The sequence below is a fragment of the Clupea harengus genome, chromosome 18 (assembly GCF_900700415.2).
Source record: "Clupea harengus chromosome 18, Ch_v2.0.2, whole genome shotgun sequence".
Taxonomy (NCBI): domain Eukaryota; kingdom Metazoa; phylum Chordata; class Actinopteri; order Clupeiformes; family Clupeidae; genus Clupea; species Clupea harengus.
Genome location: NC_045169.1, coordinates 23288098 through 23314978, shown reverse-complemented (window position 1 = coordinate 23314978; position 26881 = coordinate 23288098). Strand labels below are relative to the sequence as shown.

General features: G+C 38.6%; 2 long non-coding RNA genes across 2 annotated transcripts; both read right to left on the bottom strand.

Annotated features, from left to right (window-relative positions):
* Positions 1-681: 681 nt before the first annotated feature.
* Positions 682-3570, bottom strand: LOC116224542. Its single transcript, XR_004165627.1, has 3 exons — positions 3492-3570; positions 3245-3286; positions 682-749 (listed from the first exon to the last, which is right to left on the bottom strand). It is a non-coding gene; the product is annotated as an uncharacterized LOC116224542 (long non-coding RNA).
* A 3346-nt stretch (positions 3571-6916) lies between these two features.
* Positions 6917-24439, bottom strand: LOC122133705. The gene is made up of 3 exons (XR_006152936.1): positions 24386-24439; positions 23822-24033; positions 6917-7004 (listed from the first exon to the last, which is right to left on the bottom strand). It is a non-coding gene; the product is annotated as an uncharacterized LOC122133705 (long non-coding RNA).
* Positions 24440-26881: the final 2442 nt, after the last annotated feature.

Genomic DNA, 26881 nt, shown 5'->3' with positions numbered 1-26881 from the left:
TGACTTCAATCAGGTGTCCTTGAAGCAGGGATAAAGGGATCACATGGAAAACAGGGGGATCCTAAAGGCGGGATTGAGAACTCCTAGTCAAGCACATGTTTTGGTGGGCCATCACACACCTGTTCACGGGGTGGACTTTGACTAATAGTGACATAGACGAACAATCCTTGGCATTACGACCTTTCCTTCAGCTCCTTCATGATGATGGGCTCCAGCTCCATAAGCACATCATATAGGCAGTCTTTGCCTGTTGTAGTCGAGCGAATACTGCCTAGTTCAAAGAGCTTCCTCATTTTCTTGGTACTGGTGGACTTTCTGCGGATGTGACTGTAGTTCTCATGGGTGATGACATTCTTCGACTTCAGACGATCCAGGATGGGTGCCACCGTGGAGATACTCTCGATCAGCCGAATGCGATGCCTGTCGATGAAGTGCTGATCTACACAACAAGGGAGGGTGAAGTGGAGGTACAAGATGAATACTTGGTGGAGGTGGAAGTGGGGAATAGAGAAAGCATTGTGTTTGAAGAGAGGAGGATATTATGTGAGTTTGCTTCTTCAGAGCCACTCTAACTGGCTGTAGATATCAAAACATGAGAATATAGACTTTAGTCAAACACCTTCAAGTGTAATAACTTATTAAATCACTGTTGTTACAAGCTACACACTGTAAAGGTTTCTTACCTCCGATCATATATTTGGTCCGGCTCTCAGAATGGGCTTGACTTGAACCAGCTGCAGCTGCAGCATCTAACCACAAAGAGGTACAATGAGTAGGCCTATCCAGCACATACCAAAACTTCATACAGTCTGTCTCCCTATAGCCTACTAACAATTTGTCATACACATTTCATGTCATACCAAGTCAAATGGCAAGTATGTACATGTAAGGGTTGCATTATCAATAATGGATCAAAAAAGAGGCAACCATAATTACACCAGCATATAGGCTATTCCTATACACAATTGGAAACTGAAACATGTGAAGCCCATCCCTTAGAACTTTTTTCAGGAAGTGATCTACTTGAACTGAAAAATAATGCTCTTTCTTTTACATATGGTTTCACGCTGAAAATTGAGAGCATTGGAAGTTTGTATTTACCAATTTGTAGGAGATATATGTTTTTACATCTGCATATAGAATAGAGCTGGAAAGGGGGGCACTGTGGCACAAGCAGCAGCCCTGACCAATGAAGGGACCGGCATTTGAGAGTTAGTTTAATAAATATATTCCATAGTCAATAATTCAATATATCTCATTCCTAGTGGTCATTTTAGTGTTATTTGGATTTCGTGAGGAATTGTAAAAACTTTTCATGTGTATTCTGTTCCTGGCCTACATGAGGTGTGAGAAAGCCCTCAAAGCTTCCTCCCTGACTAGATGCAGATAATAATTAGCATTTAGGTATCCACCTTGCTTTCCAAGAGTTAAAAGACTGTGATTTCCCAAGAGACAGTCAGTGAAAGAGATTTAGGTGGAACTACACTCAGTGAAATCTAACTCTCTCTCCTCCTCTGGTGCGCATCATTGAAAGAATAAACCTTGGTTATTCATCACTATCTGACTGAGTCTCCAATACATTTGGGATATAGACATAATTCCTTTCACCATATACGGGCTTGAACGCCCACGGGGACACGGGTTCGACTCCGAACCACGGTCATTTCCCGATCCCACTCCCCACCTCTTCTCTCCATCTCATTTCCTGTCCAAAAACCTTCACTGTCCTATCTGAATAAAGGCAAAAAGCCTAGCCTGGGTGCCAGCCGAACTTAGCCCCGCCCACAACATTTGAGGTCTGGAAGTTCGGTCTGGCATTGCTCCGTTGGGAAGGAACTATGCCCTTACCAAAGCTGTTGGTACCAATCAAAATTTTTCGGGCAGACTTTATACGACTATGGACAGATGATCAACAGTAACGTAATCAACCAAGTCACCAAAGAGCGCTTGGGTTGAATTCGTTTTCAACAAACATGGCTGCCGCTGGAGAGCTGAGATGTGTAGATTCGACAGCGCATTCATTTTGAAAGAGGAACAGATCAAGGCATTTGTCGATCGAAAAGATGTTTTTGCCGTCCTTCCAACGGGATTCGGTAAAAGTTGAATTTATCAGCTGGCCCTGGTCACATACTACGTTGCTCTGATTGGTTGTAGGTCTATCCAATTGAGCGAAGAGGCATTTTTTTGCCTGGTGCGGTTGAAACACGCCCCATAATCACAGCCCAATGGAGCAGTATCAGACTCATATTCTGACTAGAATTATGAATATGACGTCAGGCTACAAAGAGCCCATAAAGAAAAAAAAAAAGCTGATCAAAATTTGTCCTACGCCAATTGTCGTTTTCATCATCGTCGCTGTCTTACCTTTTCTAAACGTTTCTGCTTGATCACTGAATCCAAGTTGAACAGAAATCTATGTATAATTTATTTACAAATATTTCAGTTTTACAAGGTATCTCAGATGGAAACAGCTAGCATTGGCTTCCCTCAAATAATGGATGCCATTATTTCAAACAAGAGAGGTAGGTAATGAAATAAACAGGTCACAGTTCACACTTCTGTGTGAATATCAAAATACACAAAATCCTGGTGTAAGGCCCTTTAAGAAAATGGTTTATTACAGTCCATGAAATGCCCTGTATTGTTATTCCTAGGCTTCTTCTTCAAGTTTACGGTCATATGAAGGAACAATAATTGTCAAGCTGACAGGCTATTCACTGTGTAACCCAGGGAACATGTAAGAGCTTTTACAGCATATATTTGCTGAGTTCATCTCTGAAATGTGTCAGTTAGTTACCTGACCTAGTTAGCTACCTAGCCTTTATCAGTGCCAGCTGTGTTAGTTAGCTAGTTTTAGACAGAAACTGCAAAACAGATTCCCGTACTTATATATAATGGTGTTGCAAAACATAACATGACAAAACATACCATAAGATGATAGTATTTATTTATTTACCTGATTATCATGATTTTTTATCATGATCAATATTCTTTTCTTACCTCACCTACAGCTTACATACTGTAATCACTTCTGGGATCCAGCAGAGCCTAACGCCACAGAATATAAATATGGAGACTTTGTGTGTGTGTGTGTGTGTGTGTGTGTGTGTGTGTGTGTGTGTGTGTGTGTTTGTTTTTAAACATATTCTTCACAAAAAATGAACAAAGGCCTATTCAGACTGAGCATTGAAAATGGGACTCAAACACAAGAGAGGGGTCACACAATTAAGTGATTAAAACTCACATGGTTCCGAGACGTGTTGTCTACCATCGGGGGTAGCTTTCTCTGTTGAGATCATTTTTCATTATTTTTTAAATGTTGCATATTGTTACACCTTATTTTAAATTAAGGTGGTTTTGCTAAGCAGCAATACTGGCCAAATCCAGTGAATCATTAATTAATTGATTCATGGTTAGGGTTAATGTATTTAACAGTTTGCATTTACCTAAACTACAATATATCCAAGGCCATACAATAAAGTGTGACTCACGTCCCTTCTGTCGCCTGTTCCGTCTTCTCCTCTGTCTGGATGACAGCTCCACTGGGTGCACAGTAGATTTAAGTAAAGCTGTGTGACAAAGCATATCAGCCAGTTTTCATCAAACCACCAATGGTTGTATATTTTGTTACATCATTTCGTAAAGCGTCTCGTAGAGAAAAGGAAAAACCCTGCCGGCTCAACAATTAAGATCGTTATGTATAAGCAAAGCTGTTATACGCCATTACAGAAAACACTGACCTATGATAAGACACAATAAAGATGAAATTTGTTTTGCTGAAGATTATTACGATTATTAGCATCGGTTCAGCTCTATTCTTTGATAGTGTCAGGATTCTTGGATTCTTGTAATACCCCTATTGTCCATGTGGGACCCTTAGTGTTCCTGTTTGCCAGGCACATGTTTGTTTCTTGTCCTTATTGTTTCATTATGTTCATTGTCCTATACATATTATTATTACAGCCTTGTTAGCCTCCCTATGTAAGCCTCCTGATTTTCTGTGTCAGTGCACAGTCTTGATTTGAATCCCTGTGAAGACTTGCCTGAGTTGAACCCTTGAGTTCTTTCTAAGTTCTTTGTTACCTGTTTTTCGGATACCCTTTGTTGTAACAATTTACTGCCTGGACTAAATGTCCTTGCCTGGAAGTATCCTGGGTTTTTTGCCCTGTTTTTTAGATGCTTCTGTCTGACTTAAGTAAAGACCTTTTTGACTTTAACTTAGCTCTACTGAACTTCCCCTTGTCTCTGCAACAGAGTCTCTAACTCCTCCACGTAGCATAGTAGTAGGCATCCCGCCTACAACAAAGGAGACCCGGGTACGAATACCGTGGGATCCCTCATGAGAGGTAACCCCCATTCCAGGAGTGTGAAAAGATTTGACATATTAACACCATCCTTTTGCAGATGCTGTATTTCATCTGCCTTTTTCAAGAGATGCGTAAACACCTTTCTTGTTTTCTGATCACTGGGCACAAAAATTGAGGTTTAATTATGTCATATTGTTTCATGAATTAATCCATTTTCCACAACAGTGAGATTTATTGATTTTTTATTGTTACTTATTTAGACATTTGTTATGATCGATTTCATAATAAAATTGGCAATGTAGAAACATAACAGATAATAGCAATCTGATGTGACTTTTTACAGCATGAATTTGCTGAGTACATCTCTGAAACGTGTCTGTTACCTAACCTAGTTAGCTACCTAGCCTTTATCAGTGCAAGCTGTGGTTGATAGAGATAATTTCCAAACACTGTTAATTACTTAAGAATATATGAATCAAGTGCCTTGTATTAATATTAGTGCTGTCAAACGATTAAAATATTTAATCGCGATTAATCGCATTTATGTCATAGTTAATTCAAAATTAATCGCGATTAATCGCAAATTTGTATCTATTCTAAATGTCCCTTCGTTCATAATTTTTTTCCATCATTTTATTTTAATTTTAATGCCCTTATCAACATGGAAAAGTGGATTGGCTTGCTTTATGCAAATGTTTTATTTTATTGAAAACCAACATTGCCAAACAGGGCGGTAGAAAATAAAATTATAAAGTGCACATTTCAGGTAAACTAAAGGACTCAGCCTATAGTGCAGTTAAACCATGGCTTAATATTTTCTTTTTTTCAAGTTTGCTGGGAACATAGCAGTCAGGCCTCTTATTTCAGAAACAATGAACCATAACAGTTAAGTTACCAATAAAAGGTAAGCCTACTACTTCTTTGCTTTCAGCCAGCTGCCTGTTGACATTTTCAGACAACAGTGAAGCTCGCTTCTTTTGCACAACACAACTTTTAAAAGTAAACTTTCCATTCAGAAGCTTTTTATCATCCATTTCGCCGTATCGCGCTCACCATTCACTCAAACCGTAACGTTAGCCTACTACACAGTTTGCAAGGCCAAAAAGAACGTTAATCTGGGTTTGCGTTAACGCCGTTAATAACGCGTTAAACTGACAGCACTAATTAATATATTCCTTATATGAATCATGTACTTATGTAAGCAGGAACATGGCTTTCTGTGTTTCTGCGTGTGTATAACTTAGAATATTAGGTGCCACTTAGTCTGCATATGTACAAGAGCATGTTTAGACCAGAAGTGATAAGAAGGGTCGAACTGTGCTTCTTCCGACCTGGCAAAACTTCCATCCTTGCCTCGAGCGTCAGAAATCCACCACGTGGTTATCCCGGTTGAACGCTCAACTTCTGTCTATATAAACCTTGTGCGATGTGTTTATCATTGCTTCACTTTCAGCCTTGTGCTGGGAGTGAGCCCGATTGCAATTGTTGTTTGTCTAATAAATATACTTATATGCAGCTCCGGAGTCCTGAGGTAACTAGGGTGAATTTTCACCTATCAGTGGTCTTGTTGTTTGTTAGTTAGCTAGTTTTAGAAAGAAACTGCAAAATATCAAGAAACATCGAAAACATCAAGATCATCATGATCTTTTTCTGACCTACAGCTTACATACTGTACATACATACACACTTCTGGGTCCAGCAGAGCCGAACGCCACATAATATAAATGTGGAGGCTGTGTGTATATATATTATTCTGCATTGTGTGGATTGATTTTAACCCTTACCTTCAATGTTGACCACACTGTTCCACACATCCTTTGTCTCATCCTTTTCATCCTTCAGGATTAGCTTCAGTTCTTTCTCTGTACTGCAAAGTACTGTGAATGCTGGAGAGAAGTTTGGACTGCACTCAACATACTGAGCCCTCTGTTACAAAGACATATATAACATATAAATGACCATATATAACAAGACATAACAAATATGAATGAATGCACATTTAGAGAACTCTGTCTGCAGACAAGAAAATATGAAAGAAAGAGCTCTTGTACTCTTTTTAACATCACATCTTGAAATCTAACCATTCAGAATTAGTTAACACCTCTCAAAACAATGGTGGGTATTGAATCAATATCAGATGACATTTTTATCAACAAACGGCCATTTCAATGGTGGAATTGTAGTAGTTTGATTCAATGCCTTCTCTGTTGACTCACATTAGGCGTCACAGTTAGTCCAGGTGGGTCTGTGACAAGGCTGTAATATCTGCATGTGTTGATTATACAGTTAGGATTTCTCTCAATGTAGATCTCTTCATCTCTCTGTTTCTTAAGCTGATGAAGTATATACAAGAGCAGGTAAAACAATGTTAAGAGAGATACAAATAATACTGTTATGACTACAAAGTTACAGTCAATGAATTTTGATTTCCATAATTGTGACAAACCTTCTCTGTGTCAGTGTTACTTGGCAACAGCAAGACTTGAAGTTCTGGCTTAGAGCTTGTTTGAAGAAAAAGCATAACCATGGCCCAGATATTCCTTCCCAAAAAGTAGTCAGTAAAAGAAGTAATAATTCCAAACTGAGACAAGCCAATGATGTCGATAACCAAATGATACTCTGTTATCTCTGTGGGTTTAATGATCTCCAGACCATCACCAGTAATATGAGCAACACGCAGATGCCCCAGCTTCCCATCTGTGTAAGACAAGGAGAAAGGAATCCACAAAAATACTGTTACCACTGAAATCAGTTGAACTGTTTTGTGACATGCTTATGGTGGAAGGAGACCTCATCAGCAAGATGTGCAGGATATGTTGTGTCATTCACCTGAAATAACCTCACAGTGTGGTAAATGTATCTGAACAGGAGTCCCATAGAAGCAGCTGATGTTGTAAAGGGGTCCTGCTGGTTCACAGTCAAGATTTTCCAGCTTGTTTTCCCATGGTACTGAGTGATACTCCACCTCACCTGCCCTCTCCATCTTAAACATCAGACTGGTGAACTTGCACTTGAACAGACCAGCAGTGGGGCATATTAATCTGTAATGGAAATGCATTGATGGTGAGGATATTTGGTAATGTTTGGTTAAAAATATATTTACCAATTTTGGCCACGATACTGATATAACAAAAATTTAATATTCAACAATATTTGAATGGTCTGTAACAGAAATACAATATTCATTCATTCATTCAGTTTGGAGGGCCTGAATATAAATATATATATTAATAAAACCTACTGTGTAGTAGAGCAATCACAAGAATACTGGGAAACCTTTTACTCATGTCTTCAGGATATGTTATGAGTGTGAACATTATAATTGTGTTGATTGATTTTACTTATGTGCAAACAGCACTTGTAAATTAAGAATATATGAGCTCTTCTTACGTGTATTTCAAATCTCCATTTTCTTCTTCCCGTAATAGTGGCTCAAGACATTCATAAGATGGGGAGACCTGAATTGCATTAAACCACACATTAATGACTCTTACAAATAGCTACAAACTTTACATCTGATTATGATCAATTTTAAGAGTAGAATCTTTATTTGAACATCCAGTTCTGGTGTATTGTTATTCCTTTAAACTCAAACTTCAAATTGGTCACATGTATTCATTTTAAAGATAGAATACTCAAACTTACTCCCACATCTGCAGGGGCTGTAATACAAGCGATGGGGCCTGGAATCAGATTTAAAAAGGAAACTGTGATCAATAAAAAAACATCCTGAAGTAGATAATCACAATGTATTTGATCAGATCCACTCACTGTCATGGAGATCAAGATCTGTCAATGATGTAGAAAGTCGCAGCTCTTCTTTTTTACCTACAGAAAAACCGTTAAGCCAGAATAGAATACAATTACCATACATAGATGTCAACATCAGCTATTAGTCTCACTTGCTTATGTTTGTGTCATTATCGTTTACAATATACATGCAAATATTATTAATATGTGATGTTTGGACTCACATAAGTCTGAAAATGCTCTCTCAAGATCAAATTCATATATGGGAAAAACACAGGAAACTAAATATAGCTTAAATAAATGTTGCTGTTACTTTAGCCTTATTGTGAAAAATCACTCAAGACAGCTGCAGCATCTAACCAGAGAGGTACAATGAGCTGACCTATCCAGCACTGTTGTTACAGGCTACACAGTGTAAAGGTTCCTTACCTCCCTCCAGCACAAATGTTGTCCGGCTCTCAGAACTGGGTTTACTTGAACCAGCTGCAGCTGCAACATCTAACCACAAAGAGGTACAATGAGTAGGCCTATCCAGCACATACCAAAACTTCATACAGTCTGTCTCCCTATAGCCTACTAACAATCTGTCATACACATTTCATGTCTTCATACAAAGTCAAATGGCCAAAGGAATAACAATGGACAATCTCAGTTATGAAATGTTCCAGTTACACACAGAGCTTGATAAAAAAATGTATTAATATGTGATGTTTGGACTCACGTATGCCTGACAATGACCCGTCCAGCTCAGATGCATCTATGGGAAGAACATAGGCAACTAAATGTAACTAAAGTAAATATTGCTGTTACTTTAGCCTCATAATGGATAATCACTCAAGACAAACTTGGTGTGGAAAATACAGGCAGGGATAACCATTAAGATTGAGTGTTGGAAATTGTGGGTGGGTTTTGGGGAAATGTTTTAGAATGTGTTGACTAACCTATGAGCCCTGATGAATTATTGTTTGCAGTGATATACAATAACTAGTTTGCAGTGTCTATTGAAGTAGATTAGCAAATGTGTACTTATTTATAATTACCCTGTTGGACTTTTGGGTGTTTGCAATACTGTGTGTGGTTAAGCTAAGTGGCTTAGTGCAATAATTCTGATAACAGACCCGAATTTGTGCCGATTGACCTCAATCTATTATTTTATGAATTATTCTATGGTAAATAATAAACAGGCTCTATTGTACTGCAACTTCTCTGAGTGCTGGTCTTGTTGGGACAACAGCCGGACCATACCGGTTTAAAACAAGGTGGTGGCAAAATATTAGTAACCTCACTGTTACATTACAATATATATTTATATATATATTATTATGCATAGTGCGGATTGATTTCAACCCTAACCTTCAATGTTGACCAGGCTGCTCCACAGTTCCTTTGATCCATCCGTCAGGATTAGCTTCAGCCCTTTTACCGTATTGCAATGTACTATGAATGCTGAAGAGAAGCTTGGATTGCACTCAACATACTGAGCTCTCTGTAACAAAGAAATATATAACTTATAAATGACCATATATAACATAATATAATATTAATAAATGCAAATTTGGAGAACTCTGTGAGCAGATAGGAAAATATGAACGAAAGGGCTCTGGTACTTTTTGTAATCTCACTTCTTGAAATCTAACTATTCAGAATTAGTTAACACCTCTCAAAACAATGGAGGGTATGGAAGCAACATTAGTTGACTACCTGTAAACATTTTTATCAAAAAAACGTCCATATCAGTGGTCAAATTGTAGTAGTTTGATTCAATGCATTCTCTATTGACTCACATTCGGTGTCACATTTAGTCCAGGTGGCTCTGTGACAAGGCTGTAATATTTGCTTGGGTTGATTTCACAGTAAGGATTTCTCTCAATGCAGATCTCTTTATGAGGATGGATCATTTTTCCTCTCTTTTTCTTAACCTGATGAGGTTTATAAAAGAGCAGGTAAAACAATGCAGAGACACAAATAATACTGTTATGACTACAAAGTGACAGTCAATGAACTTTGATTTCCATAATTGTGACAAACCATTTCTATGTCAGTGTTACTTGACAACAGCAAGACTTGAAGTTCTGGCTCAGGACTTGTTTGAAGAAAAAGCAGCACCATGGCCCGGATGTTCCGTCCCCAAATGTAAGTGTAAAAAATGTCAGTAATAAAATGGAACAGAGCGAAAACTGAACGAGAAAAAGAACGAAAAAAAACAAAAACAAGTCCAAACTGAGATAAGCCACTGACGTCGATAACTACGTGAGACTCTGTTATCTCTGTGGGTTTAATGATCTCCAGACCATCACCAGTAGTATGAGCAACACGCAGATCCTCCAGCTTCCCATCTGTGTAAGACAATGAGAAAGGAATCCACAAAAAATACTGTTACCACTGAAATCAGTTGAACTGTTTTGTGATATGGTGGAAGGTGACCTCATCAGCAAGATGTGCAGGATATGTTGTGTCATTCACCTGAAATAACCTCACAGTGTGGTAAATGTATCTGAACAAGAGTCCCAGTGATGCAGTTGATGTTGTAAAGGGGTCCTGCAGGTTCACAGTAACGATTTTCCAGCTTGTTTTCCCATGGTACTGAGTGATACTCCACCTCACCTGCCCTCTCCATCTTAAACATCAGACTGGTGAACTTGCACTTGAACAGACCAGCAGAACGGCACCTCAACCTGTAATGTAAATGCATTGATGGTGAGGATATTTGGTAATGTTTGGTTAAAAAATATATTTAACACATTTTGGCCACAATACTGATATTACAAAAATGTAATATTCACCAATATTTGAATGGTCTGTAACATACGTAATTAATAAAATATTCATTAATTCATTTAGTTTTGAGGGCCTGATTAGAAATATATATTAATAAAACCTACTGCGTAGTAGAGCAATCACTGGAATATTGGGGGAAACTATTAATCATGTCATGAGTGTGGACATTATAATTGTGTTGATTGATTTTACTTATGTGCAAACAGCACTTGTAAATAAAGAATATATGAGGTCTTCTTACGTGTATTTCAAATCTCCATTTTCTTCTTCCAGTAATAGTGGCTTAAGACATTCACAAGATGGGGACACCTGAATTGCATTAAACCACACATTTATGACAGATAGCTACGAACTGGACATCTGATTATGATCAATCATGCGAGCAGAATCTTTATTTGAACATTCAGTTCTGGTTTATTGTTATTCTTTAAATTCAGTTGAAATTGGTCATATGTATTCATTTTAAAGATAGAATCCTCAAACTTACTCCCACATCTGCACAGGTTGTAATACATGCGATGGGGCCTGGAATTAGATTTAAAAGGGAAACTGTGATCAATAAAACATTCCTGAGATAGATAATCACAATGTATTTGATCAGATCCACTCACTGTCATGGAGATCAAGATGTGTCAATGATGTAAAAGGTTGCAGCTCTTCTTTTTTACCTACAGAAAAACCGTCAAGCCAGAATAGAATACAATCACCATATATAGATGTCAACATCAGCTATTAGTCTCACTGGCAGGGGTGGTTTGTCCATAAGGGCGATTTGGGCGACGCACTGCCAAACGGGAGAAGGAGATATATTTGTTTTCTATCCCATTCTACCACTAGACCATCTGATCTGGCTATAGTTGTGCTTCAAATGGCCCCGCCCCATTTTGAGGCGATTTTGGGCGAAATGGAAATCGCCCTAGACCTCTCTCATTGACTCTCATGTTAAATCAATTTTTTTCACAAAACAGGGCTCTCAATGCATTCTCTATGTCTTCTGGAAGAGCTCGCCCCACCATGCTTTCGTCATACGTAATAGGACGTAAAAGCGTATAAAGGCCGAAATATACTTCTATGATTCTGTTACTCCATGGTCACGCAGTTACCCCAACGGACTCGTTTTCATTTATAGTTCTCCGACAGTTGTGGTTGTTGCAAAGCAAAAAAAATGCTTTGCTTAGATTTAAAAAAAATGTAAGAGAAATAGATACTGTGCAATTATTGTAACTGAAAAATACGTCTGAGGGGATTTGCGAGGTGTCTGAGCCAGCTATCTAATGTTGGCATACTACCACCCACAAGGTAAACAGCGATGTATCGACGGATTGATGGATAGTTGATAGTTAAAAAATGTGGGAGGTGCACGTCAGGCCACGGAGAGGTGCTCGGAGAGGGTTTGCAACGTCGGAAAGGGCTCTCTGTGTCTCCGTGTTTCCGAAACGGGCGACCATAAATTGCACTTAAGTACATTATGCGGCTTTGGTCAAGGCATATTCTGTCAAGATGGCTAACGTTCAGTGCAACAACTCGATTCGCTCTTTGAAAGAAACTCCTTTTACTAGGCGCACTAATGAAAATAAATTGACAGCAAAACAATTAGGACTTCCTAGGCCAAATGTATCCATTCAACAGGTTTCTACAAAGGGGGGGGGGGGGGATCCTACATCCAAGAATTGGAACGAAAGAAAATCATAACTTACTTATTTTCTATGTGATGACTTATTTTGCTTTTGTAAGCCAATACTTTCAAGAACAGTCAATAAATATTGTTGGTTTTGACTTATATGTTGCCCCCTTCTTTATGTTGTTACTGGACATATCATGTGTCCTGTTAAGTTATGTTACATCATACAACATTTGAGACATGTGAATAATGAAAAAGTGGGATCATTTATTGTGGAGCCACATGCAGGCTTATGAAGGCTCCTGGATGCAACTTTCTTCCATAGCTTTCCACCTGTAACTAGCTACTCTATGTAGCTAGAGGGGAAATATTTCTGTTGTGTGCTGCCATCTAGTGGACAAAAAGGTATTTCTGTATGAGTCAATCAGCTAACAACAAATTGATACAATTGTCTTGCTTAATGTACCCACTGAATGGGTTGCCGTAATCATTATCAAAAAATTGCCCCCCCTGAGATTTTTTTCAGGAGCCGCCACTGCTCACTGGCATATGTTTGTGTCATTACTGTTTACAGTACACATGTACTGTAAATATTATTAATATGTGATGTTTGGACTCACGTATGCCTGACAATGACCCCTCCAGTTCAGATTCATCTATGAGAAGAACACAGACAACAAAATGTAACTAAAGTAAATATAGCTGTTACTTTAGCCTCATAGTGGAAAATCACTCAAGTCAAACTTGGTTCCACCTTATTTTGAATTAAGGCGGTTTTACGAAGCAGCAATACTGGTCAAATCCAGAGAATAATTAATGAATTGGTTCATGGTTAGGCTTAATGTATTTAACAGTTTGCATTTTCATAAACTACAATTTACCCAAGGCCATACAATAAAGTGTGACCACAATGTGTCTTCAGACTATTTGGCTGAATTAATTCATAGAGATTGACTTCTTGATTCCACTCACGCATCTTCAGTCGTCTCTTCAGTCCTTCCCTCTCTCCGGATGACAGCTCCACTGGGTGCACAGTAAATTCACTGAAATCTGTGTGACAAAGCATGTCAGCCAGTTCTCATCAGACCACCAATTGGTGTATATTTTGTTACATCATTTCATAAAGCGTCTCGTAGAGGAAAGGAAAAACCCTGTCGGCTCAACAATTTAGATATTTATTCATAAGCAAAGCTGTTATACAACGACATTACAGAAAACACTGACCTATGATAAGACACAATAAAGATGAATAAATGTATGCTGAAGATTATTACCTAAAGATTGCACCAGATCAGCTCTATTCTTCAATAGTATCTCCCTGATGCGACGTAACACTGATTCCAAGGGTATGAGAAGATTTGTGATATCAACACCATCCTCTAGCAGATGCTGTATTTCCTCTGCCTTTTTCAAGAGATGTGCAATCACCTCTCCTGTTTCCTGATCACTGAGCAGAAACATTAATCAGACAGGTTTAATAATGTGATATTGTTGTATACATTGATCCATTCTCCACAACAGAGTGAAACTTATTGATTATTTAATGATTGTTACTTATTAAGACTTTTGTTATGAGAGATTTAATTATAAAATTGGTAATGTAGAAATAACAAATAATAGCAATCTGATTTGACTGTATTCCACCTGAAATTCACTGTGTGACTGTTCTGCACAGTAGTGACTATGCAGTTTGCTGTCAGTCTGACGATAAGGATTATGTCACGTCAATCTACTTTGTAGAAACTGCAGATTATGTGACACTTTTTTAAGAACAGTTTTCAGAGAATTCAGCACTGTATCAAATGTACCAAATTATTATTACAACAAACGTGTTTTTACATTATCAACTTCTTGCTGAAATGCAGAAGTTACAGGTAAAGGTTTGTGACCTTGTGTTGTGTTGGGAGGTCCCGATGAGCTGTGAGACATCATTAAGGCTCTGTTTGTATTCCTCTAGAACACTGTTCAGTCTACCTGTACTTCAGGTCTCTTCGCTCATGTCTGCGGCTGCTACAGTAAAACATGGAGAAAATATCTTGTATAGGGGACAGCAGGGCATGTTGTCATACATTACAGTTTTTATCTCACAATGACTGCAAACGCAGAAAATGTTGTACCTATTTTGTATTCATTGTATTATATATTTCAGTGCAAAATCATTTGAAGGAAGGCAACTCCACAGTGTGTTGTGACTGTTATGAGACCAGACAGGAGGGGGTTACACTCCGAGTGTGAGCAGACTGTTTACTTAATTAATGATTCCCATTGGCATACCTAGAGTCTGCATCAATGGGGCATGGGGATAGCTGAAGAGGCTATATAGCTACTTCAGTTTTCAAATTGTGTCCTTAGTGTCGGAGAAATCACCAGTGTGGCAACTTACTAACTCTCTCCTGCTTATTATAACGCCTGTTACATGGCTAATGCCAGGGAAATGGACATTTATATAGCGCTTTTCTACTCGTAGATCTCTCACAGCACTGCTCAGATGAATGCCTCAGACATCTACCCATTCATACACCAATGGCAGAGGCTACTATCTAAGTTGCCAACCTGCACATTGGGCAGTGGTTGGGGGTTCAGTGTCTTGCTTTAGCAATTGGCGAGGAGGAGTCAGGAGTCGGGCTCAAACTAGCAACCTTCCGACTCCTCTACCTCTTGTACCACCCAATAAAGATGACAAAGGTCACTTCCTGACTAGATAAATAAGCACAGTATACTGTACATGCAATCTGTTCAGTGGCTGTGAATGCAAATTAAACTGATTAGATAAATAAGGACAGTATACTGTACATGTAATCTCATCAGTGGCTGTTAATGCAAATTAAACTCTGCTTTAGTGTCTGAAGGTTCACTGGACTCATGTATTCACACACACTGAACTCATATTTACAAACAATAAATGTCCATGTACACTGGAGCACACATACACACAAATGCACACACACACATACACAGACACACACACACAGACAAACACACTCACAGGCACACACTCTCACAGGCACACACACTCACAGGCACACACACTCACAGGCACACACACTCACAGGTTTTGCATACAGAAAATTTCCATGTGCACAGAGATAGAGAGAGATAGAGAGAGAGTGCAATAGAGAGGTTTACAGATTACTTAGTTCAAAAGTCAACTTTCTTGTAGGTATAGATTCACAAAGGAAATAAACACTCACTATTAATGGCAAGGTTGCAGCTATGGTGTGTGACACTCTTGGATCTTGAACTGCCAATGCCTTAGCTTTTAATGGCAGTGTTGATCTACTGTAGCAAATATTCTGAAAGAGACAATTGCAGTTTCGGTTCAAAATGATAATGAAATGAAATAACTAATTGATCCTGTCTACATACAGTGTTCTGCATCGACTGAAAAGGATCCTCTTTAGACTGCACCCTACTTTTGCAAATTAGTTCCATTATTCTCAGATACATTCGTGGATGTCTTGGAGTGCCAAAGCAACACACATAACATGCTTCTTTATTATTATTGAAACAAGACTAATAAAACCGGTTAATTTCTAAACACTAAACTCACTAAAATATTTTTTGGGTGCAGAAAGGCATCACGATGAGTGAACTGGCAGTGATACATTTCTCCATGGGTGGAACCCATATGCAGGACACAAATAGAGAGCACCAAGTGCAGCCTGCAACCTTACAGGGCTGTGGTTCCTTATTAACCACCAGGCTAGCATCCAGTGTTCAACACAGGCATCAGCAAAACAACACATAGGTTAAGGTCCTTACCGTCAAAGCTGTTCTTGCACTGTTGTCATTTTCTTGATATATGACCTTGACCTTCTTTTAACATTTTGAAATGAACACATGAAAATCACTAAAAGTTGCTTTTGAAGACAGATATCTCCCCTCTGAATAATGAATCAAAGAGAATCTTACCTGATTTAATCCTGTGTTGATTCAGTCTAGTTCGATGTGTCAAAGAGCTGAAGAAGAGGCAGAACAGGAAGCCTTAGGCAAATATGGGATTTACCAATGACATCCTTGTTTAAAGACTATCAGGCGCCCGTGAGTTGAGAGAGTATGTCTGGTCTCTCACACAGCTCAGACAGCAGGCAAATAAAGTGGACCTCAGTTTCCAACTCAAAGTGTAAGATGGTTTTAAAATGCTTCAGCCTCACTAAGCAAGCTACCCCAACCCATCCGAATCCCCTATAGTTACCCCTGAATGCATGCTGTAATATATGCCAGACAAAACACAAACTAACCCAAGATGTATTTAAATGACATGGGACAGACCTACAACCGAAACACTAATTAACCAACTTCTACCAAAAGTAGGTTGTAACTTGTAACAAAATAAAGGTTAATATAATATAATATTATAATACTAGGCCTATAATAATATAAACATTATTTACATTGATAATAATACTGCTGCTAATAAAGTATTCTATTAAATAAAAGTACTGAGGGTTCAGCATGGCTGACTCATGTCCCTGTGCACAACCGCACCACTGCTGAAAAAAACCCTCTGAATAATTAATAAAAAGCAAATCCTACTTGATTTAATGCTGTGTGGATTCAGTCCAGACCGATGTGTCAAAGACTTGAAGAAGAGGCACAACAGGAAGTTTGTGATGTTTTCCTTGCAAATAAGTTGAATGGCAACCTTAGGCAAATATGGGATTTACCAATGACATCCTTGTTTAAAGACTCTCAGGCGCCAGTGAGTTGAGAGAGTATGTCTGGTCTCTCACGCAGCTCAAAGACAACAGTCAAATAAAGTGGACCTCAGTTTCCAACTCAAAGTGTAAGATGGTTTAAAATGCTTCAGCCTCACTAACCAAGCTACCACAAGCCATTAAATTCCCTATAGTTACCCCTGAATGCATACTGTAATACATGCCAGACAAAACACAAACTAACCCAAGATGTATATAAATGAAATGGAAATCAATCAATCAATCAATCAATCAATCAATTTGTTTATTTGATCAAGAGGGACAGTGTACATTCATGAACATTAAAATGTAAATGCACCCAATTATAGCCAAAAGGCTAGTTTCCATTGGCAGTCCCCCTGCCAGAGTAAAAAAGGCTATACAACCTAAAAAAGGCATTAACGTATATCAAACATAACATTGACAATAAATCAAAAAAATAAAATAAAATAAGATACAATAAAATAAAATACAATCCTAATATACAAGTTCTACTGCTATACAAGTTCTACTGCTTACCCACTAGTGATCACATTTTTGGTTATTTATCAACCATGTTTTGAGATTACTTTTAAAACAGTTAAATGAGGTTGATTCTCTAATGTTCTGAGGGAGATGGTTCCATTCCCGGGCTGACCTAACTGAGAAAACCGACTGTCCAAATACACTTTTTTTTAAAGGAATATTGCTGCCCCTCGAGTAGCACTGGTTGCTGCTGTTCTTAACGTGACTAGGCTGCATAGTGGTGGGGGGGCCAGGTTAAACCGGATTTTGAACATTAAACAGCAGTTCTTAAATGTGATCAGGTTGTCCCAACTTAAAAGTCTGTACTTATGGAGGACTGAACAGTGATGGTGTGATTTAGGTTTTTTGTCAAGTATTTTGAGAGCCTGTTTGTAAAGAGACATGACTGGTTTAAGGGTAGTGGAGTTGGCAGTAGACCAGGTGGGTAAGCAGTAGTTAATGTGAGACAGACATACAATAGAAACACTAATTAACCAACTTGTACCAAAAGTAGGTTGTAAAATAAATAATCTTCCATAACAAAACAAAATTGCAAAACAAATTTGCTGTCATAATAAGTCAATGTTGGTAATCCTATAGGCCTAGTATAAGTAACATTACCCGCCATAACCTTAACCAGCAGAAGTGGCAGAGCATCATTAATCAGTGGATGGCTATGTCATCATACAGTACTTTTCAACTGGATATGGAAAAAAAGACTCTCAGTGCCTAGAACTCTGTACACAAATGAACTAAAGATGATTTTGATATAACACTTGTCTATGTATTAGTTCATGTACTATTTATAAAAAGAACAAAATAAAGGTTAATATAATATAATATTATAATAATATGCCTATAATATATATATATATATAATATATATATATATATATATATATATAATATATATATATATATATATAATGATTATACTGCTGCTAATAAAGTATTCTATTAAATAAAAGCACTGAGGGTTCAGCATGGCTGACTCATGTCCCTGTGCACAACCGCTGAAAAAAATCCTAAGGGAAACACTGAATAAGTAATCGTGTTAAATAATCATGATTTCAATATATGACCAAACTAATTGTGATAATGATTTTTGCCGTAATTATGCAGCCCAAGGTCTTGCTATGTTGGCTCCTTCAGTGAGGGCCAGTCATTTATTCCCCTAATGTGAATAACTTAAAGCAATAGTATGCAGGAATTTACCACTTTTATAGGTTTGTTTTTATGAAAAATTATTTCATCTAGCCAGCTAGTTTCATACCAAAACACCTGACTGCTGTTTAATATTCAGGTAGTAATCAGGTAGCAATTCACACAAGATTGGGAGTTTCATTACCTGATTAAATGGGATGTTTTAATATTCAGGTAGTAATCGGGTAGTAATACACACAAAATTGTGAGTTTCATTACCTGATTAAAAGGGATGCCTTTCATTACCCTGGACAGATCTTCTTCAGTTGATCTCTGTGTGTGGACACATTTCCATACACAAAAACACAACTTCTGAATCTTTGTTTCTGATTTAAATATCACCTATATGGAAACATTAACTAAACTCTAAACCACAATCCATAGTTGTTGTGTTTTGTTGTTTTTCATTTTCAGCTTATTTTCATAGGGTGCCAAATCCTGCCAAATGAAGTGGACTTTATTCATACTATTACAGCTCCCCCTAATGGTGAAGGAGAGTAAATGTTACAATGTCAAACACAAGGTGGCAGACCTCCAAGGAGCAGTACGTCAGTTTACCTGGTCACTGACATTCTGTTGAATTATATGTATTGTGTTGGTCTGGAGACGAGGTTAACAAGAGCAACATGAAAAGCATTAGTCAGAGAGGAGACTGCTTTTACCTCATGCAGTCAGATACACACACAGACTTGCATTCTTGCATGTATTTGACAAGTATACTGTGTTACTAGACTAATGAAGACTAATGGGATCTATACTTGTGAATACTGAAGCATTAGAAGTGAACTCTAAACAACAAGCCATAGTTTTCTGTTGGGGAATACATCATTTTGGACCTTAGTTCAGATGGTGCCAAATTAACTTTATTCATACTCCTACAGCTCCCCCTACTGGTAAAGGAGAGTAAATATTACATACATGTCAAGTTGTCAAACCCAAAGTGGCAAACTGATGACAGCTGTAGGTTGGAGTTTTTACTGGATGTAGCAGATTGAACTGGATTCTCCAGCGCCAGTATACCTGGTCATGTGTAGTGATATTTTGTAGAACTATATGTATGGTCCTGGAGCCAGTATACCTGGTCATGTGTAGTGATATTCTGTAGAACTATATGTATGGTCCTGGAGAAATGGTTGGACACAGAGAGCAGCATAAAAAGCCTTAGTGAGAGAGGAGAAGCATTTACCTCATGCAGTCAGATACACACAGACTTGCATTCAAGCACACACACAGCAACACACACATATAATGTGTTATTTTAGGTGTTCTTAATCACCCAATTTAGAGGCAATGGCTGTTTTAGAGGCACATCACACCTCAAGGGCAAATAAAACATGTCCTAGATTTGCCTTCATTTTGAAGAAAAATTAGTCTGCTGCAACTGACCAATTTAATTGTGAAATATTGGAGTAAAATCAGTAATATACGTAGATGCAGCTCTTGACTGATTAAGAAAGCGCAAGCGATAGACGCAGCTACACATGTTTGAGTTCCACAAATATCTCAAAAACATATCAAAACCTTTTTAATACAAATACAATTTATTTTGCATATTCAGCATTTACGGTTGGTTAAATAAAATTACCCTTACAAAAACAGTGCTGACACAAATTACAGGCGTATGATGTGTATTCTACATGTGGGAGGCTGTTTTACTGTACTGCTTAAAAGGCCACATGTGACGCAAGGGAAGCATTTACACAAAATATTCATCTTCCATTTTCAATGTAAATAAAAAGTAATACAAATTCCATTATCCAAAACCAAATATTAGTTAAGTCACCATTAACCAGACTGGCAACCTGAGAGGAGGAACTTAGAACAGAGAACATTGCCATATGTGCACTCGCTTGGTGTATGTGCTTAATATATTTACATATTCCTTTACCAAGTACGCCACACAAGTACTAAAGCTAATTTAATAACTTTGAAAAATCATTTATCATTTATCTAATTTAATACCATGATCAAGATCCTAAGCACGAACATGGGTGGGTCAGCGCAATGCTCCCACACAACAGCTTCACTTCATGTGTGACAGACTTTGCCCATGAATGAAATTAGGGCCCATTGTGGTAAACTCCTCTCAATTTAGTCCAGAAAAGCAGGGGTACACCCTGTGTTTAGTCCAGAAAAGCAGGGGTACCACCCTGTATTTAGTTCAGAAAAGCAGGGGTAACACCCTGTGTTTAGTCCAGAAAAGTAGGGGTACCACCCTGTGTTTAGTCCAGAAAAGTAGGGGTACCACCCTGTGTTTAGTCCAGAAAAGCTGGGGTACACCCTGTGTTTAGTCCAGAAAAGCAGGGGTTAGTCCAGTAAACTAGTTTTGGTATCATCCTCAAATTAATGTTGTATATGGTCATGTAAAGGACAGATGAACACATGTCATTCCCACTAGCCATACAGGATATGCTCATGTAGTTCAGTGTTACGCCCACAATACCCCATAAAAACGTAAGAAAAGCTTTCACAGCATGACAGTGCAGCTATATCGCCAATATACACTAGTTAGCATGTTAGCAAGCTTTTATCAGTGCTTGTTTGTTTTTGGGTTTTCTGTCAGCCCTGGTAAGGAAGTTGAGTCTCTCTTTTTAGAAAGTGAAGGTCATATTAAATATCGCTTTTTGTAGATACATGTAGCACTTCATATTTCTCTTTCTTGTCAGACTTTTAATTGTTTTCCTCAAGATCTTCAACCAATAAAGGGTCTTCTGTTTGGAGGACCTGGTGGAATATGTCCTGAGCCTTAGTCCCCCTTCTGTCCAGAATCCCGAGGAGACTCACATTCCTTTTGTAGTCGGATGTTTCGCTCTCAATAGCTTTCCTCTCGATGGATTTCAGAACCTCCATCTGCTCCAGCTGGTTCAGAATGGGTCCCAGGACAGTTGGTAGTCGTGTTTCCAGAGCCCCCTTGTGTTTCTTAAAAAAGTCTTTGCTGACAGCTGAGGAACAAATAGTATACCACGATCACGTCCACATACCATGCACACATCTAGGCAAATACACTGACAAACGATATTACACAACTTTTTGCCGTTTTTGTAAATTGCTGCTTAACTTTGCTTGCTTTTCATCAAATTCAAGTTGATGGTTGTATGAAGGGCCAATAAACACATTTGTCAAGCTGACAGGCTATTCACTGGGTAACCCAGGGAACATGTAAGAGCTTTTACAGCATGAATTTGCTGAGTACATCTCTGAAATGTGTCGGTTAGTTACCTAACCTAGTTAGCTACCTAGCCTTTATCAGTGCCAGCTGTGGTCTTGCTGTCAGTTAGTTAGCTAGTTTTAGACAGAAACTGCAAAACAGATTCTCGTACTTGAATATAATGGTTTTATGATGTTTTTATCATGATTTTTTATCGTGATCATGATCTTTTCCTGACCTCCAGCTTACATACTGTAATCACTTCTGGGTCCAGCAGCGCCGAACACCACATAATATAAATGTGGAGGCTGTGTCTGTGTCTGTGTCTGTGTCTGTGTCTGTGTCTGTGTCTGTGTCTGTGTCTGTGTCTGTGTCTGTGTCTGTGTCTGTGTCTGTGTCTGTGTCTGTGTCTGTGTCTGTGTCTGTGTCTGTGTCTGTGTCTGTGTCTGTGTCTGTGTCTGTGTCTGTGTCTGTGTGTTTTAAATAATCACAAAAAATGATCAAAGGCCTATTCAGGTTGAAAAAATAATGACATTGAAAATGGGACTCAAACACAAGAGAGGGGTCACATAATTAAGTCATTAAAACTCACATGGTTCTAAGACGTGTTGTCTCCCGTCAGGGGTATCTTTCTCTGTGGCTTAATGTGGAGTAAATATGCCTATTATTATGAGTGGAATATCTACATAATGTTAGAATTTGATACATTTTTTATTTTATTATACAAAATATATCTATTATTCTGCATAGTGTGGATTGATTTTAACACTAACCTTCAATGTTGACCAGACTATTCCACACATCCTTTGTCTCATCCTTTTCATCCTTCAGGATTAGCTTCAGTTCTTTCTCTGTACTGCAAAGGACTGTGAATGCTGGAAGGAAGTTTGGACTGCACTCAACATACTGAGCCCTCTGTTACAAAGACATATATAACATATAAATGACCATATATAACAAGACATAACAAATATGAATGAATGCACATTTAGAGAACTCCGTCTGCAGACAAGAAAATATGAAAGAAAGAGCTCTTGCACTCTTTTTAACAGCACATCTTGAAATCTAACCATTCAGAATTAGCTAACACCTATTAAAACAATGGCGGGTATTGAACCAATATCAGATGACTTTTTTATCAAGAAACGGCCATTTCAGTGGTGAAATTGTAGTAGTTTGATTCAATGCCTTCTCTGTTGACTCACATTAGGTGTCACAGTTAGTCCAGGTGGGTTGGTGAAAAGGCTGTAATATCTGCATGTGTTGATTATACAGTTAGGATTTCTGTCAATGTGGATTTCTTTATCTCTCTGTTTCTTAACCTGGTGAAGTGTATACAAGAGCAGGTAAAACAATGTTAACAGAGATACAAATAATACTGTTATGACTACAAAGTGACAATCAATGAACTTTGATTTCCATAATTGTGACAAACCTTCTCTGTGTCAGTGTTACTTGGCAACAGCAAGACTTGAAGTTCTGGCTTAGAGCTTGTTTGAAGAAAAAGTAGCACCATGGCCCGGATGTTCCTTCCCAAAAAGTAGTCAAGAAAAGTAAGTCCAAACGGAGATAAGCCAGTGACGTCGATAATCACGTGAGACTTTGTTATCTCTTTAGGAGTAATGACCTCCAGACCATCACCAGTAATATGAGCAACACGTAGTTGACCCAGCTTCCCATCTGTGTAAGACAATGTAAAAGGAATACATCAAGAAGACTGTTACCACTGAAATCATTTTAGCTGTTTTGTGATATGCCTATGGTGGAGAGTGACCTCATCAGCAAGATATGCAGGATATGTTGTGTCCTTCACCTGAAATAACCTCACAGTGTGGTAAATGTATCTGAACAGGAGTCCCAGGGAAGCAGCTAATGTTATAAAGAGGTCCTGCTGGTCCACAGTCAAGATTTCCCAGCTTGTTTTCCCATGGTACTGAGTGATACTCCACCTCACCTGCCGTTTCCATCTTAAACATCAGACTAGTGAACTTGCACTTGAACAGACCAGCAGTGGGGCATCTCAACCTGTAATGAAAATGTATTGATGGTGAGGATATTTGGAAATGTTTGGTTAAAAATATATTTACAAATTTAGGCCACAATACTGATGTAACAAAAATGTAATATTCACCAATATTTTAATGGTGTGTAACAGAAGTAATTAATTAAATATTAATTGACTCATTTAGTGTGGAGGCCCTGAATAGAAATATATATTAATAAAACCTACTGTGTAGTAGAGCAATCACTGGAATACTGGGAAAACTATTACTCATGTCTTCAGGATATGTCATGAGTGTGGACATTATAATTGTGTTGATTGATTTTACTTATTTGCAAACAGCACTTATAAATAAAGAATATGAGGTCTTCTTACGTGTATTTCAAATCTCCATTTTCTTCTTCCCGTAATAGTGGCACAAGACATTCACAAGATGGGGAGACCTGAATTGCATTAAATCACAAATTTATGACTCTTCCAAATAGCTACAAACTGCAAAACTGATTATGATAAATCATAAGAACAGAATTGAGTGGATGTAAAATGTTTATTTGAACATTCAGTTCTGGTGTATCGTTTTTCCTTTAAATTCAGTTCAAATTGGTCAAATGTATTCATGTTAAAGAAAGAAAGAATACTCAAACTTACTCCCACAACTGCACTGGTTGAATAGTTTTCTTCATATTGAATGTTGAAGGCCACTGGTCCTTTAATGTTAAATCCTAAGTAGAAGGATATATCACCATCTTCCAGGACATTCTCCTTGTTGTGAGGCTCTACCTCAATCTCAGTTTTTTCGAGAAAAGCCAAAACATTAGGTCTCATAATCCTGCCCTGGACTCGCACAAGATGGAGAAGTCTTCCCTCTGTGTTCCTCTGATCAGGACCTGCTTCATCTCCTGTGTTCTTTGCATCATTGCGTGTTCCCTTTTCGATCTCCCAGGGTTGAAGTGATAGTTCACTGAGGGTTTGCCAGCCTTCTGTAGACCTCATGTAGAGGGGCGCCAGGTAACGAGAGCGAAAGTATTTCTCGTACATGTTGTCATAAGACTCCCTCATCTTCATGACCACATCCATGAGGTCTTGGTCCTTAGCAGGCTGGAGCAAGGCAAGGTGGTAGAACTCTGGGTTGCGGTAGGTGTCCGCTCTCCTCCAGAATTCTTGTAAATCAGTCACTCTAGGTGGTGTTTCCACATATTTGGCATAACAGTCGTTGGCGCACTTTCTGATGTAAATTGGGTCATCCTTCATGGAATCAGGTTTGGAGTAGGTGAGATATTTTTCAAAAAACTCAAACCTCTTCTTGACCTCTGCTTTGAGATTGATAGTGAGATTCCGGGATTCGGGCGGAAGTTGAAAGGCCAAGGATTCTTGAATCTTTCTTGAACAAGTGAGGACATCACGCCAATCTCTGTTGATCTTTACAAGACTCTCAAAAAGCATATCAGCAACCTGCAGATACCCCAACTTTCCACTTGTGTTGAAAATCGGAGAAATGTTTGCAGTGGCTCCATTCTTCCTTTCTTTAGCCTCCTCCAACTTACTTTCTTCAGCTTTTCCAACAGCCATTTCTATCTCCTGAAAAGCGTTGATAGCCAGAAGTCCTAATCTCAATACCTCAGATTGGCATTTTCTTTCTCCATTCTTCACATAGTGAAACAAGTGGTGTTTGTGAACTTGGCCCAGGGTGTCCATGATGAATGAATTATTAGGATGTCTCTTGATGGCCTCTTTTGCCCATTTTTCAGCATTGATGTAGTCCTTCTCATATATTGGCAACCACTTATTAACCATAAGGTAATAGCAACGTGCTAGAGCTTGTGGGAAGATCGGCCATTTTTGAAAGACCTTGGAAGCCTCCATCAACAGTCTTCTGCACATGTGTTTTCCCTCTCTTTCGTAGATGTGCTGGATCAGTTTGGGAAATCTTTCTTTCTCCTCATTTTTACCTTGCATTTCTCGCATGGTGAGCATTGACTTTGTTGTCTGCATCAGGCGTGGTGATGCTATATTTGCACAGAAGTTCTGCAGAAACAGAAAAGTCACCTCACCCATACTTAGGCCATGGTCTCTAAGTAACTGAACACATTTAGTGGCAATCATTGGATGAGCTATACGCACATAGTCCGTGGTGTTCTCAAAGTTGGTGTACGTAACTAAGAGATCGGAGAAACGTCCCATCTGCCCCTCAAACATTGGTGGTCTGTGAGTGCTAGGTTTTCTGTTTTGCAGAAACTCCTCGCACTGATCGAGGAGAAAGTCTGACCCAGGGGCGTACGTATTGACCAATGCGAGAATTGCAAAGAGCTGGTCTCTGCGAGGCCTGTGTTTTGTTTTGGGGGGCACTATGACATTGCATACATCTGCTGTGTATTCTGAGCTGAAATCACCACGGATCATATTAAAACCATGGAACATATTGTGTTCATTTCCAAATTGCTTAGTGACACTCCTGTGATGTTGATCAAATGTCCCCCTTTCCCCCATTTGAAGCTTTGCTTTCAAGAGCACTGTGTTGGCTTGATTACGGTTTGTGCTGGTTTCATTATGGTTTGTGAATTCAACTTTTCGGACACAGTTCAAAATAATGACAGGCAGGCTTTTGACTGCATTCATCTTATCAATAATCCTCTTCTGTAGAGTTTGTACAACATTTTCTTTCAGCTTGTCGGCATTATCAAGTAATAGCAGAACAGGCTTTTCTTTGTTTTGATTGATATTTGGCATGATGGCCAGGTTGATAACATCTTTGGCAATGGCATTTAAGTCAGCTACTATGTCTTTCAGTTTTGCGCACAGGAAATCTTTCCTCAGATCCCACAGAACTTGCATTGCCAAGGTAGACCCTCCACTACCAGGCTGGTGTAGCAG